This window comes from Lipophrys pholis, assembly GCF_963383615.2.
Source record: "Lipophrys pholis genome assembly, chromosome: 18".
Taxonomy (NCBI): domain Eukaryota; kingdom Metazoa; phylum Chordata; class Actinopteri; order Blenniiformes; family Blenniidae; genus Lipophrys; species Lipophrys pholis.
This window is the reverse complement of record NC_137646.1, coordinates 22,683,186-22,699,814: the sequence shown is the minus strand read 5'-3', so window position 1 is coordinate 22,699,814 and position 16,629 is coordinate 22,683,186.

Below are 16,629 nucleotides of genomic sequence, written 5' to 3'. Positions count from 1 at the left end.
TTTTTTTTTTAAATTAAGACTTCAAGAGTGACTATTTTAGACTTTTCCTGCCCGTGTGCCATTTCTCACAGACACATGCAATGAAAAGCAAGTGGAAGACGAGAGATCAACGGTTAAAGAAGACAGGGGAAAGATGGGGGATGCAGATATAAATATCTAGAGCAAGAGAGAGACCAAGATGTGTCACACCCCCCCCCCCCCCCCCCCCACCCGCGACCCCTCCCACCCCCACCCCCCGGAGTGTCTGCGTTTCAGTTCCTCTCCTCCACTGATTCACTGGGAGGCTCGGGGAGAGATGGATGGATTGAAAGGGAGAGGCAGCAGGAGAAGTGAAGGAGTGCGTCGCTGCCCACTCAAGGGCAAAGAGCACCTTGACTGTCTTTCTCGCTGAAAGACTCGTCGTTCCAGCGCTCTTAGAGCGTCTCCCTTGATTCCTGCTTCTCTCCGTGTTCGGCCGCCTCGTGTGCATTTTCCTTTTCTGCCAATATGTATATATATATATATTTTTTTTTTTTATTTTTTTCTTCTTTCTGTCACTTCGAGGTAACTCTAATTCATTTACTGCAATGGCAGAAATGTCAAGGATGATGATGGATTTTGAAACAGAACAACAAAAATGAAACTGAATCGTATTAAAGTACTATAGAAGACTGGGTGGGGGGGTGGAGGGTGGGGTGGGGTGGGGTGGGGGGGGGGGCTCAAACAAATGGGTTCCACAAGTTGTGCGGACGTAAAAGTAACACAATGTACAGATGACGCACACATTGGCTCACACAACCTTCAATTCACCACAAGTCCTTGGCTTTTTTTTATTTTCTTTTTTTTTTTTTTTATTCTGCGATAACGCAATCAACTGCAAGTGAGTGAAAAGAACCAAAATATGTCCACTGTGTATGCTGGAGTTTTGTACAATTTGTTCCAAAATCAAAGAAAGCACTTTCTCATGGCAAAGGAAATCTCAAGGATAAAAGCCCATTGGCACACAGTGTGTGTGTGTGTATGTTTGTGTGTGTGTGTGTGTGTGTGTGTGTACATTGTGCAGAGTGCAGAAAGCTAATATGTGCACACAGACTGGCTGCGAGATTAACGGCTCTTTCATGCTGATTCTACTGTAAATCTGCACAAAAAAAAAACCTGCCCCTCATTTGCAAGCATAAGATTGATTAATTGTGTGTTTATATACATTTGCATACGTATGTGTGTGTGTCGTTAATGGCCCGCTGTGTTTCAGTATGCTCGGATGTTCCTGTGTGGAATACAAATAAAGGAAAGCCCACGTTACGTTCCAATCACGCTATCTTGTATGTACGTTAATAGAACTGCAGCTATAAGCTGATAAAACAGTCATATTGAAATAGATTTTGTTTGCATTAGAGGAATAATCACATTTTTGACAGTAAGACACAAGTTTTTCCACTGGATCATGAGATTGCTGGCCTTTTTTTCTTTTTTTATATAAGTCTGTATGTTCTCTAGTTATTGATATTATTAGTTCTATTTCAAAATTTCTCCACAAACAATCTCATTCTGCTTCAAGTTTATTTTATTTTAAATTTTTTTTGCTTTTCTTGTTGCTTATAGCTGCAGTTTCCTGAGCAAACATAAACGATATGCAAAATGTCTGCTCCCTTTAATTTACATTCCGCACGGAAACATCCGAGCGCACACGTTGGTGATTAACATAACACACAATTAATCCATCTCATGCTTGGGAATGTGCGTTAGAATGAACATGAAAGAGGCGTTGACCTCGCTGTTAGTCTTTCAGCACATATCGCATGCGACGGACGCACACACAGGTTTTAATCACGTCGTGCGCTTGTGTCATTGGACTTGCAGATTCATGAATGTGTGCCTAAAAGTCAAGGGACTCAAAGAAATGTGAGGAATCCCGACTTTACGTTAATTAACAAGCTCTACGTTTACCATATTGGGAACTACTTTCTCCTATTAAATAAAAAAAAACAAACAAGCTGAGAAACTCGGTTTCAACAGACTGCATCATTTCTTCAGAGCTGCAGTGGAAGACAATGATTCCTTTTGGAAGATCACGGCGAAATCGCTTCCCGCAAGAAAGGAGTTAGACGAGTGAGTGAAAAGCCCATTGTGACTAAAACCAACTCTGACTCTATAAGCTGGAGCACATAAGCTGGCCACACACACACACACACACACACGGACAGACATACACAAATTTAGTATTAGCGGGCCATCTGGGTAATGCATTTGACCAATGAGGTCTCTTTCTGTTGTGTAAACACACTAACTGGAACACACACACACACACACACACACAGTCACATCATGTACCCAAGCCCCAACTGGACACCATCTGGTGCAGCATACATAAGGTACAGTAGAAGCAATAATGTATTTACGTTTCAGGTTTAGAAAATATGTGCCTGACGGGAACTATCAGCACAGCTGGAATGCATCTTTCGCCACAATAGTTCTATTTCTATATCCAGTATAAGTATGACTGCCAAAGAAGAGAGTACCCGAGAGGCCTGTGCGTGTGTATTGTGTATATTTGAACTTATTATAATGAAGTATTTCTTGCGTTTCTTTACAGTTGAACCTGAAACAATAGTAATCTGTGGGGTTTGCGTTTCCTTCAACCCAACAACAACGTAATTAGAAGATGATTAGTGGAGTCACAGTCATTGTCATGGACCATTAAATCAGTAGTAATGAGACTGGCTCATATGTCGTCTTTGGCAACTTTAGAGATTAATGTACAATAATACTAATGCAAAACATCATTAAGATGAAATCCTCGTGGAAAGGAAAATGGATTTCCCCCAAATATCACGTTTACTCATTTCTAAGATAACCAATTAGTCCATCCAGCCGTCCACCTAACCAAAGAGCCACCTAACCAACCAACCGATTCTATTATCTGTCCATCCATATGGCTTCATACTGGCTAAACCAGTGATTCATTTATCTCTCTATAAACAATTTTAAAATGTGTTTTGAATCTGTGAACATGTTGGACTGAAGTGAGCACACATGCATTTCCACCGATTCCCTCACCGAACCAGGTGTGAGAGAAGAGATATTCTCTCGTTTTTAACATCTTTTTTTTTTTTTTTTTTTACCCCAGAAATCTTTAATACTCCAGCGTCTGATGACTCCATTTGTGCAGCTCACTGTTGAAGACTTTCTGCATGCATGAATTTCCTTTAATTTAATGGCTCTTGATTATGGAAATGAGTCATTTTAAAGTGGAAGGCTTGAGGAAGGAGTTCATAGCGGAGACATGAGTACAGTAGCCGGCACAACCCAGACTCTGATTGCATTGTTTAGTATTCATGAAGGTGCTTTTTTTTTTTTTTCTTCTTGTTTTAGCACCAGGTGGTTGCCTCCCCTCACAGATATTTTAATTGACAATGAAAGTTATGGCATGCTTGATGGTTTCAGAGCATCGAGACGTCAATAAAAGCTCACGCAGACAGCGGCCCTCAAGCCTCATTTCACTTGAATTACCTGGAACAAGAGGTCACCTACAAACGCCCGCCTGTTTAAACACAATTAAAGCTGCAATCACGGCAAGATTTTCATTATGTTTGGTGCAAATATATTTTTTTTCACCCCATTGTACCGAATTCCAATCGGAAACCACCAGGAGGAGTTGAACATCTCGACGCTACGAAAAGTGCGTATCACACTTCACACTGTTGCACTACAATGGAGCGATTTGATTTGATTCGTCGAGCACACAAACACAGACCGAGCAGCATATTTTACCTTCAATCTCACACCTCTGCTCGGGGTTTTTTTTTTTCCCCTCACACGTTCCTTGTGGTGTGAAATCATCTCATCCAACAGTGTTTTTCATTTTCCACAGTGTTACTCACAATACACTTCCCTCAGGTGCCCACAGACTTTATTACTTTCCCGATATAATGCAGGAGAAAGGACGCATTTGTTTGGTTAACCTCGTTTTTGTGTACTGAATTTTGAGAGATTACCGAGGGAAAAAAAAGTTCCATTTTGGTGAGTGGGCGAGTGTTTTTGGCATTTCGGTGCAAACGCAAAGGTTTTCTGAACCTAAAACACAAAAATGATGCATTTTGCCGTGAAGTCGTATAAAGCAGTTGTTGGACCAGATCTTAAATTGTTCACGCGTAACTTTGGAATGAGAGAAAACCGGCGCGGCTGTGGCTCCGTTGGTAAGAACCGACTCTCGGCTCTCAGTTGGGAGAGGTTGCAGGTCGGGAAGAGAATCGAAAAGGGGTTCTTCTTGAGAACCGGTTCCAAGTGTTTCAGTACAGATTTGCCCGTTTTGCAGTTGATTCCAGTGGCTGCGAACGATATCTCAAATCCTCGCAAGTTTCACTCGACTTCCAATAAATCTTGAACGTCCACGCCTTGTTAAAAACCTTAAAACCGATCGGTTTTTCATTATGAGCCGAGTCATTTTAACGTTTGATCGTCCACGGGTTGGTTAGTTAGTCGGGCTCAACGAAAAGGCCCCAAAACATCCTCATGTGATCCGTAGGTAACTCTTACGGGCCATTTCGAGGTCTCTTCTTCCCTCAGGACTCTGTAGTTGAGAGGAACATTGGCTGACCAGGACATAAATCAAGGAGACAGCCTATTTCTAAAATGTTTTTTTTTTTTTTTTTTTTGGTAAGAGGGTAAAATTTCACATTGATTGCCTCTATTTCACTCAGCCGCTCCGCTCGACGCACCCAGACCACCGATTGTTGTGCTTGTGAAGCCGCCGTTGACACGTCGAGCATTTGTTAATGGAATTTTATTTTATTTAATTTTTTTTATTTGACGGCGGCAGACAAACGCAAGCACTCTAAATCACACACACACATGAAAGGAGGAGCAGATTTCACAAACGCACAAACGCACCTTCTCTTGAGGGTTTTCGCACTTTGCGGACGCCTCGGAACTTTTAATCAAAAGCACAAGTTGGCGAAGAAAGAAACAAAAAGACGCTTCAGAAAGCTTCACTCGGTTCTTAAAAAAAACCTTCCGGTTACGGTTCCCCAAAGCAGAAAAGGGCCAAAGAAGAATCAAAAGACAAATCAGTCGGGTTCGTGATTGATCAGAAGATTTATTAAACTGAAGGGTTGAATCAAAACAAAGCCGTCGAGCTCAGAAAATGCTGGTGGATCTTTCATCTCTATTAAAGTTTGATCTTATTTTGGTGATTTGAAGGGTTCACCCACTCGCGGAAGTATAACTGCGCGAGTCAATAATGTTTTAATTCCGAAGAGGAAATGAGCAGATAAGAAAATGAGGGTTTAAAAGTCCAGGTTTACACTTTGGTAATCTTTTTTTTTTTTTTTTTTTTTTTTTGTTAAAGCATAAAAAAAGCAATTAATTCCCCTGAATTCATAAGAAAGACAAATTTATTCAATGATTTAAAACGAATCCCACCACAAAAATGAGTACCATCCCCCCCCCCAAAAAAAAGTAATTATACTTCATTACATTGAAATGTAATCCCACTTTTCAAACATTTTAAAATCCTTTTATATATTTATATTGTGGCGCATGCACGGACAGCACTTACCATTTCATTGTTGACAATAAAGATTATCCTGATTCTCTCTAGTTTGAACTCCAAGAAATCTTTCTCACTTCTTTTTCACTGTGGGCTCGGAGTCGATTGGTTCCAGATTCAAAAAGCCCGAAAATGCAACATCAGACAGAAATAAATCACAAAAAAAAACAGCAACTAGTGTTGAGAAATGACGACGAATCAAGTGTTTCAGATGTTTGCGAGATTTATCGGGCCGCTTTACCTCGAGAATCGAGGGTGATTTGCTGGTTTTTTTTCTCTTTGGTGACATTTATTAAGTTCCATAGCCATCTGTTTCGCTTTTTTTAAAGCCTTATCAGTCTTACTGTAGGAAGGCAGCTATAAGACTTCCTGTTTGATGACAATTTAATTCCACGTACAGTCGGTACAGTGTTTTGGTTTTTTTTTTCCTCTCAGATGAATGATACTTTGTGATATCAAGGGGAAATGGGTTTGTGTTTCTGATTAATAGCCACGAGGCCTTTCAGGGAGCGTAATGAGTTTCTCCTGCTGGTGTGTGTGTGTGTGTGTGGAACATATGGTTGAATGGTTCTACACCTCTTCTTCTTTTGTTTTCGATGACGAGCCGTGCTGATAAAACACAAAACCCTCATTACCTCACGTGTCGAGTCTTTTTTTTCTCCCTCGTCCCGAGCCTCCCTTCACTCCCCGCAGGTTCAAGAACACAAACTGCGCAGTGAGGATCCAACTATATGAACTTAAAAGCACTAATTAGACATCAATACGGAAGCGATTCGGAGCCTCTAACTCACTATTAATACTCATCAGCGACTTTTAAAGAGTTTACGCCGGTGAGTTTCTTTAAGGAAAACAACCTTTGGCTGCTGTTTTAAATGTTTTAATCACATTTCTTGCTCTTGATGAAGAGCAGAACCCTTGGATTTTTTTTTTTTTTTTCCAAAGCACTTTGAACATTTCGCTTGATTGGAAGTTAAAAGCTTCAGTTTGATGTTGACGTGCTACAGCGGATAGCACTCTCAGGATGAAAAGTCCTTACAGACTAATTGAGGGTCTACAAGTGTGTGTGTGTGTCAGCTGCATGGAAAACCTCTGACTGGTGTGCATTAGGACGTGCAAACACAAATGGTTTATTTATCTTCTCTTCACATAAACGTCGACCAGAAGAGATGGGACATCGCGTTGTCTCGCTATGCAGCGCTATTCATTTACGCTCATTTCGATTTTAGCTTCTGTTTTGGATTGTGGAATCAAACGGGAGTTGCCAACCGCTGTGCTTTAAAAACACGCGTAGCTCACGCACGCATTAAAATATACACACACGATAAATGAAACGCATCCATGCCACATCCATTATAGAAACTAACGGCACCCACTAGTGGCCCGACGCGAAAACTACATAATTTTCAAAACGTTGCCGTATAGACACGCGATTTTTCCATAAAGAAAAATGCTGAAACAATTCAAATGAAACGCTGTCATGTAAACGGCTCCGTAATCTACTTTAAAGAGAAATTAAGTGCATGACCTTTAATTATATAGATGTTGTTTAGATTTCTATAATTCTTTGAGATATGTATAATTTTTTTTGATCTCATATTGATATTTTATCTTCAACCTGACGTCCAGGTGTATCAACATGATTTATTTGTAGTGCTGTTGTTAACCTCAATTTTACCGGAAGCCAACAAACAGAAACGGAATCTGATCTGTTATTGTCTGCAAATGAAACCAAAGTGGTGACTTTTCAAAGTTCTTTAAAAGCAGAGATCATTTTCTTTAAGGCAGACTCAATGTCTTCGAGTTGCCGCATCACTCAGCCAGTCAGACCTCGTGCCCACCCCCTCTCGTTCTGTCAGACACACAGATGGAGGGATTATGTGGTATCACATTAGCCGTGCAGCGCCAACGTTAATGGCCTTTACATCATCCGGAGGAGAATCAACTTCACCGCTTTGACTCTTTAAACACATTCAACCTTCCGCCTCTCCGGCTCCGTGGCTTCCCGCTCTCGCCGTCACCGCTCATCCCACCTACCGCCGGTTCCCCCGCTGACTCACGCCCTCGCCACTTCTCTGCCGTTTCATTTTTCGGCTCAATCTCTCGCTGATGTTAGTGGCTGAGAATATCTGAAATCTTTCTTAAAAGAACCTCGTTTTCTGAATGTGCCACGTCAAGGATTATGTGATGAATAAACATGGGGAATAAAAGTGAATATTTACATTATGTGCCCACACAACCATGGGATTGAGATCTTTTTTTTTTTTTCCCTGAGGTTATCAGGACTCGAACATCTCTTCAAATGTCTCAAGATTCATCTTTTCATAATATCCCACATTCAGATTCTAGTTCTATCGTACCTACTCTTTCCAACCGTCCTTATTGTATTCCTCCTCTCTGTTGTATTTATGGTCATTAATAATGTCAGGAGACCTTGAACTATAGTGGTTATACTCACTTCAAGATCAGGCACCACCTCCCCCAAAAACCTGCTCAGTCCGGATTAACTGGTAGTGGATGGACGATGTTCCATGACAGGATTTGTCAAGATATAGCGAAAGGTGGATGATTAACACGGTAACTCATTGACATCCAAATGCTTTATCCGGCAGTGACATTTATGGTTATAGAGGGAGCTATAAATCCCATATTTATACACACATTTGTAATGAGAATTTCAATATATGAGGTCCCAGTGTGTTGTTATATGGTACAGTTTACGTTCCGAGGAGGAGTCAGTGCAGTTTACCTCTGAAAATTAAATGTAATGTATATATTTACATTTTTGAATGCAATTTAGAAACACTGAATATTAAAAGAAATATTAAAACTTTAGCATCCTTTTTAAATATTCAATCAAACATACAATTTTTTATGAACACACTGGTTTTTATGTACTTTGTTCCCATACTCGTTAAGTAATTTAAGTGTACTGACTTACTTCTTTCCATACATATATATTTCACATGATTTTTTTACAGCTGTTTTGCTTCAATAATTATGTGATATAACCTTATTCCTTTATTTTAATAAGTACAGGATGGGAATATATATATATATATATATATATATATATATATATATATATATATACAGTGTATATGTGTGTATAAACACAGTATGAGTATGGGACAGTAGGTACAGTACGTATGTTTTAAAAGTCACTCTCCTGCTGTTGAATGAAGGAACTGCAGATTATTGCTCCATCCAGTTTTGTTGTGTTCTGTGTGTTTTGTGTGGGAGTGTGTGTAGGCGTGTGTGTGCTTTCAGGAGCTTTATTTATTTATTTATTTTTTGTTACTTACCTTCATTTGGATCTGAAATGTTTCACAAAGGAGCATCCAAAGTCAACTTATCAGGTTTGACTTATTTTGTTCTCCTCCTCCCTTTTTTCCCTCCCTTTTTTCTCCGCAGGCAGATGGCTGATGTTGATCCCTCTCTCGGGAGGTGTGGAGTGACAGATGACAGGGGGATCGTTGCAGCGGGGGAGCGAGCGAGCGAGAGACGCACTGCCGGACGGAGTCGCCGCCGCTGGTAACGGGGAAACGGCGGGAAAGGTCACGCGGCGAACTCGAGTAAGTGACCACAGCGACTGATGACAGCCTCTCTCTCTCTCTCTCTCTCTCTCTAGCCTCCATCCCATCTCCTACGTCTTTTTTTTCCTGCTGCTGACCTCCTCTGTTCTGCCACTTTCTGCTTTCACCAACTCACATTTTTCCACCGAGCCCCCGCAGAACTCCCAAGTGCTGATTAATTCTGACTAAAGCGGCCCCAAGGCGTTGATTGCGATGCGGCGCACACCTTCCCCGGCTTCCCATGCGCTTTCTCACGGCGCGGCTTTGCAAGGAGTTAGCTCGTAGCGCTACGACAACGGCGACTCAACCTACTTCTTCAGCCTTCCACACTTTAAATTCCTGCCTCACGCGCGACGCTCTATCTGCGCTCCGAAGTGACGCGTTCGACGTGAATGCCAAACTGCGCTTTGTTTTTGCAGCACTTAGCACAAGTAGCGGGCGCTCCGCCCGCGTCTCGCTGATGTTTCAGGCGCCTCGAGGGACTTCCGGTCGCCAGCAATGAATGGCTTTTGTCCGTCGCTTTGCAAGGCTACTTAAGCAAGTCCTGCCAAGTCTCACGTATTGAGCCGGAGACTTCTCACGCCTTTTCTCACGCTAAGCTGCTCAATGCAGAACTTTGTGTCGCACAGTAAAAGATGTTTTGTCTACTAATGAGGGAACTTGTTTTTTTTTTTTTTAAGAGGTGGTCATTCTGTATTTAATTCTACCACTGCCCTACATATCGCACTTTTTTGTCATGAACCGATCGATCTTTTGTGCTTTAAACCTTTACAGGGTGAAGTGTTGATTATCTGGTAACATTTCTTCCTCTAATATCAGAGTTAACTAAAGTGGTGTCGCTTGTGCAGGATTTGTAGAATTTGCACAAAGTGTGTGAACACATCAGCGTCACATGTTTCGCATTTGAAAAAAAGTTCAACTTTTCTGGCATCTGAAGTATCTGTTGACGCAACAACGGGACTCGGAGCCATTGAAAACATCACTTTTTGAAACCAGCCCCCGAGGTGAAACTTTATGAAATCACTTAAATGCACAGTTAAATGCCACTTTGCTCAGGCCTCGTCTCCGTCTGGATGACAGAAACCACGGCCATAGTAAATGGTAAATTATGATTTTTTTTTTTTCTGCTTTAAAAATGCCAACACAGTTTAAAAAAAAAAAAAAAAAAAAATTAACATAATAAGTTAATTTGTCAAATTTCCACGTATTTAAATGTGCCCTCTTGACTCTTGCCTTGTGCGTGAACCCTTCTTAGAGTAAAAAAACAAACAAATTATCCGTGCTTAAATTGATATATTTCATTTTATTGCGAGAGGGCGCAGTGACACTTTTGTTTAGAGCACTTAGTACGAGTAGCGTGAGCAGTACCCACAAAAACATTAAATCTCGTGGCGTGGCTCTGCAGACACTGAGTAACAGTCCCCGGACAACTGGAGAGGCTGCTCGCAATGAAAGGCGTTTGTTTATTGCTTCGCTTGACACTCACTGAAATGGTGTGTACTTATCTGTAGAAATTATACAAGCCTAAAAAATATACTTCACTGCCTTCGGTGTCGGATTTCTAAAATGTATCTGGATTTATACTGCAAATATATATATTTTTTTATTTATTTAGTAGTGCCATCTTGTAGCTCTTCGCTTTGAAATAGTCTGTGGCGAGAAAAAACAACAACTCTTCCACATGTGGAAAGAAAAAACTTTTACCAGGAAGAAACTTCTCCAGACTGGGATTCAGCCCGTTTCGTTTGGGTTTTGAGAAAAGTCAAGTGTCTCCAGTTTCTATCAGCACCGTTTCAGAAGCAGAACTTTGCTGTTTGTTTTTTTATTTTTTTACCTCCGACAAGGTTATAAAATCATCCGTGTATATAATTTTGGTGGCGAGCCAGATCAAAATAATTGTCCCAAAAGGAAATTCTCCTTTTGTAATATATTGTCGTATCTTGTGTTCTTTCAAATTATGAAATAAAATCACGGAATCACCAAACTAAATAAATGAATAAAAATCACTTGATGTGGAATGTGCGCCATTTCCCTGTGTCCATGTCTACCCCTTGGCGGAGGTCAGAAGTCTCTGGAGTCAAACGTTGTTGATAATATCCGTCTCTTGTTTCCATGGAGACAAAGTTGGAGCGTTTTCTAATAGTTTGACCTCATGTTTTCAGTGGCTCCAAGCGTCGTCGTGGCAACGGACACCCAAACCTAATGAACGTCTTTCTTTCTTTTTTTTTTCTTTGTCGCGGGCCGTAAACGTGCCTAATCCTCCACATCGCCCCCTAGAGGAAGCCCGTCTCACACTGAAAATCACCTCTCTAAACCGTACTGTCTAGGAATCAAACCATCTGCTGCAGAGAACCGCCTGCCTATACGTTGACATTTCCCTGCATTCAGAGCTGCTTTAAAGATATGAAACATAAACCCTTGAATGTTAAACCCCCGGGCCGTACAAAGACGCGGTTAGTGTTTGCCTTTGTAGGGGAGTCGAATAAGAAGCAAATCCTCCCGTTCAATTTTCACGTCGCCCTGCACAGTTTTTTTTATCTCGCGCAGCAGAAATGGCTTAAACAAACATAAGTGCAGCAGCAATTTGTCCCCGCGGTGAAAAGGCAAAGCGGCGGCGGCGGCGACATCTGCGCCTTAACTAGGCTTCGGCAGCAGGATCCTTTTGTGAGTCTCCGGAGACGTAACCGCGTGGCTTTCTTCAGGAAGCACGGTGGTCGACGTGCTGCCGGCGCTACGACAGTTAGAAGCTGCCGACGGTGGGATTGGTTAGAGAGACACTCGCTCCACGGGCCACGCCGAATCTGAGGGTGTAAACAAATGTTGTTCACTGTAGTTTGAAGGCTAAAAACTCGACGATGACAGGAAGATGGTGATTCTAATTAACACAACATGGTTCTGTGGAGTTCGGTGACGGATGACTCAAAATGTGTTTTTTTTTTCTTTTGTGTCTCTTCTCATTCACTTTTTATTGATCGCGACAATAATTTCTCTCCTCTTCCTCCTCCTCCTCCTCCTCCTCCTCCTCCTCTCTGTGTGATATATTGCTGCTTTATCAGCCCGTTTAAATGGCTCGCCTGCAGTGCTGTTCACTTCCCTGTGAACTATGCTGATACTCTCCCTGAGAGGAAGAGATAGGAAGCAGCCTGCCTGTTAGTAGTGAGGTGATACACACACACACACACACACACACACACACACACACACACACACACACACACACACACACACACACACACACACACACACACACACACACACACACACACACACACACACACACACACACACACACACACTATGTTCCTCATCCTTGCCAAAGACGTTGCATAAACCTCCATTGATTTCTTGCAGAAATGCTCGAAAGTAAACCAAAACTATCTCCAACATTAAGTCAAGTTTTCACCAAAAATGTCCTTTTGAAGGCTTTTTCTTCTGCACATGTGCAAGTAGATGGACAATAACAACAATGGCGTTTTCCGGAGTGTCATGACTCCCAGTCCATGTTCTCCTGGGACTTGGTGGTTTATTAGTTAAGTCACAGTGACAGCAATCCCCACAATGTTGTCCCCACAATGTTGTCCCCACAAGTACGACAAATCCCCTTTGATGTCAGTCCGAAGCCCAACTTTGAAATAAGCCATTTTAAATCACTTTCAAATGATATTGCGAAAACTTTTATTGATTTTCCTACAAAAAAAATCTCTTTTACTTTATCTTGCTTTAAAAGTCTCCACACACACACACACACTCACACAGAATACCTCAAGATGTTTTTAGGTCTTCTCGGGACAAGGCTTTGATTTGAATGAATTTCCCTCAGAATTACTTTAAGCAACATCGTGACGACGACTTGCTTTGCAAACTAAACTTTCCTGTAGCGTAGGGTGAAGCTTTCCTGTAAAAAGTCACTAACTTTCCTCATGGGGACTTAATTTTGAAATTCAAGTTTGCATTTCCAAGACACACAGATACTAAACATGTTGTATTTCCGTTGCATAAAGTTGCATTGATTTCCCACAGAATTACTGCAAACTAATCATACTGAGTCTATGTTTTCTTGTCATTTCTCCTCAGTTTGCCATCAGGTTCTCATGGTATTGACATATATTTTTGTAGACTCTGCTTCTGCATTCTTCTATATGTTTTGTAAACTTCTCTTGAAACAAACCCTCACATTATGATGCTTGTATCCACAATTTCAATAACTCCCATCAGTGTGTGTGTGTGGACATATGTCTGACCTTAACAGTAATAAATGCAGGTTATCACATAGACAACTATGAATATGTAAGTTTGTCTTAGTCTAAAGTGCATTTAAAGCGTGTTGTATCGCGAACTGCAATTTTCTCATATTGCTGTTCTGCAGCGTTTAGAATTATGCAAAGTTTGCAAGTTTATTAATGAAGTTCATCTCAAGGAATCACATCACCCTTAAATTTCATTGACTTCATGTTGTCCCATATTTTTAGTGCGGACATTTCCAGAGACAAGTAATCAATGCACTGTGATAGAGAGTTTTTTTTTTTTGCTTTTTTTTGTCGTGCGCAGACTATGGGAATTCTGTCCCCGTCAGAAAAAATCTATATGCAGAATATATTTATTATTCTAAGGGTTGAGTTATGGAAACTGCAAGCCACCGTAAAACAAAAGTGAGTGGTGGAGATGAATCATGGATTACTGGAAACAACTTCTATTCATATCCTCACTCTGAAATGACTCCACAGTTTTGTAGTTTATACCAAGTATTTTCCACACTCCATGATTAATCCGAACACCTGAGTGATAATTTCCCCGGGGAAAGGTTACGGTCGTATATTTGTCACGATGGTTTAAATGCTGTTTTGGTTTTGTTTCTGAGGCCTACCAGCAAACATTGAGCACCAGCAATCAACATTAAAGGGCACCAGCATAGAAAACAAACTTAATATGCCTCCATTCGCCTCATTTCTCCTGCAAGAGACTTGTAGGCAGCCCTGGAAAGAGCAAAAACTCAATAAATGCTCTTCAAAATCCCAGTCTGATTTGCTCATTCCAATTATGTAGACAAATGAATACACAAAGTAAATTATTGACTTTTAAACTAGTTGAGTTTTTAACATGGGTGCTTGTTTATTATTACGCATAACCACATGTAAAATTGAAAGTCTGTTCAATTAGGAAATGTGAAACTAGATTAACAATTAGAGACACAAAACTTTGAATTCTTATGAACAGTCTTGGAACATTTAATTCGGTTTGAGGCCAGCACAGAGGAATGTTTTCTCTGTGACGGAGTTGTCAAACATTTTAGTTCAGGGGCCACATACAGTCCAATTTAATGTGCCAGTATAAATGTGCCATAATAACCTTTAAATTCACACTTGTGATGGAAATTTCTATATTTTTGCAAAAACCAAACAAAGCCTCTTGCAATCCGGTTTCGGCCCATGGGCTTTATATTGACCCACTGGTCAAGCGATCATACTGCAGAAATCCTTTGAGGCACTCTAATGACTAATACAAGGGTACTACACCAAATTCCCATCCCATTATCATGATTTGGATTGCATATGGTTGCTTTGCAGGAACCCGAGTCTGTTTAATTCTGAGTACTTATTGGAAGAAAAAAAACAAAAAAACACAAGTCGGCAATGTATCTGCCCACACACATTAATAATCTGAATGAATCATGTTTTCACACTATAACAAACAACAGTTAATTTGCATATGCAGGAAGGTTACTCAAATAAATCCTAAATAGAGACAAATGAATACTCTCAAACTAAAACGATAACCTACCCCCGCAATGATATTAACCAAAAAAAAAAAAAAAAAAAAGAACCAAAGCAGGGGTTTTAATGTTGAATGTAAAGCAATGACTAAAAAATGTCCACACATTTGGAGGGCCTAGTCAGTTTTCCTTGATAGTATCATAGACTTACCGCCCACTAAACTATCTCAGCTGGAGGCTTCGGTCTGTCTGGAGAACTGTTGGCTTTTTATCTCAGATGCACACACACACACACACACACACACACACACACACACACACACACACACACACACACACACACACACACACACACACACACACACACACACACACACACACGGATGCAGAGACATGCGAAAAGGAAGAAAGCACACGGCACACATACCCATTCACGTCTCAGTCTTAAACATGCCCACACACACTGAAACACGTCTCATTTGTTTTCGTTCACACCCTGTCTTTCTAGTTGTACGCAAAGACATATGTCTTGGCGTGCACACGCATATACACACATGCGCACACACACACACACTTGGAAACTCTGACTCCTCCACCTATCCTTGAAGTCCTTTATATGGTACTAAATCACTAAGCTGTCTGAGTGGTAAGGGTAAATACAGAGGACAGTCAGTACTTCTGCACACACAATGCAATGCCGGGCACCAATATCAAAGCCTCTGTTTCATTTTATCTCGTTGGGGTTTATTTTTACCGACTACAGTGCCCCGTTGTTGTGCTGTCCTCCAAAACCTTTATTAGAAGTGCAGATAATATCATGAATTGGTCCCGTGAAGGGCGGAATCGCTGCGAGGAGGAAGGCAACAAAGAACTGAAGGATACGAGTGGGTGGATGGCTGAAGTGGGAGGATGAGCTGCATGTGAGATGGAAAGTGGCAAAAATATTTTTTTTTAAAAAACGGTAAGTTAGTGTGCAGGAATGAAGAGAACTTAAAAAGAAATGAATGGAAAGACAAATAGATTAATGACCTGCATCAGGTTTACCAGATGGATTCTTTCTTTTTTTATTTATTTATGTTTTTGTTTTTCATGAAAATACTTTAAAGTCGAAGTGTCACAGTCAGTATTTCATTGACGTTTCGACAAATACCTGCAGGCGTTGGTGCATAAGAGACGGCAAGGCTGCACATGTTTCACAATGGTGTCGAAGTGAACCGACAGTCCCTACCCTCGCCACAAAACCAAGATTTGAACCTCTACCCTCTACCTGAACCAGAGTTTGAATCCCTCTCCACAGTCTGTCTGCCCCATCCCTTTCTCTCGTTCTATCACCTAACCTAATTTAATACTATATTGAAGGAAAGAAGAAAAAAGAAATGTGAGGTGCCAATCAAAGCCACCAGGTCTACAGGTTTGTTGTTTCATGTCTCTGCAAAGATAAAGTTGGGGGTAGAAAACCTCCATGCTCTTGAAAGAAAGTTCTTAAGAAAGGTTCCATACTCTTTTCCTTTGCCATTGACGTCAATGAAAACGGGTGAATGTGTATTTAATGAAATCTTTTTCTTTTTTCTACTTTGGTTATTTTTCACAGATCAGCCCTGACGTGAAAGAAGAAAAGCCGCTTGGACATCCAACTTGGATCCAATCGACTCCAATAGCAGGATTCACAGCCCAATGCAGACACTGATTCACGCCCGCTGGCACACTGACTACCATTGATTGGGTGGACGGAGAAGTACACAGTGGGTCGCAGCCATGAAAATGGCCGGTAATCCAACTTCCAGATCTAAATTGAGAACTCTTCGAGCCTCACTTCCTTC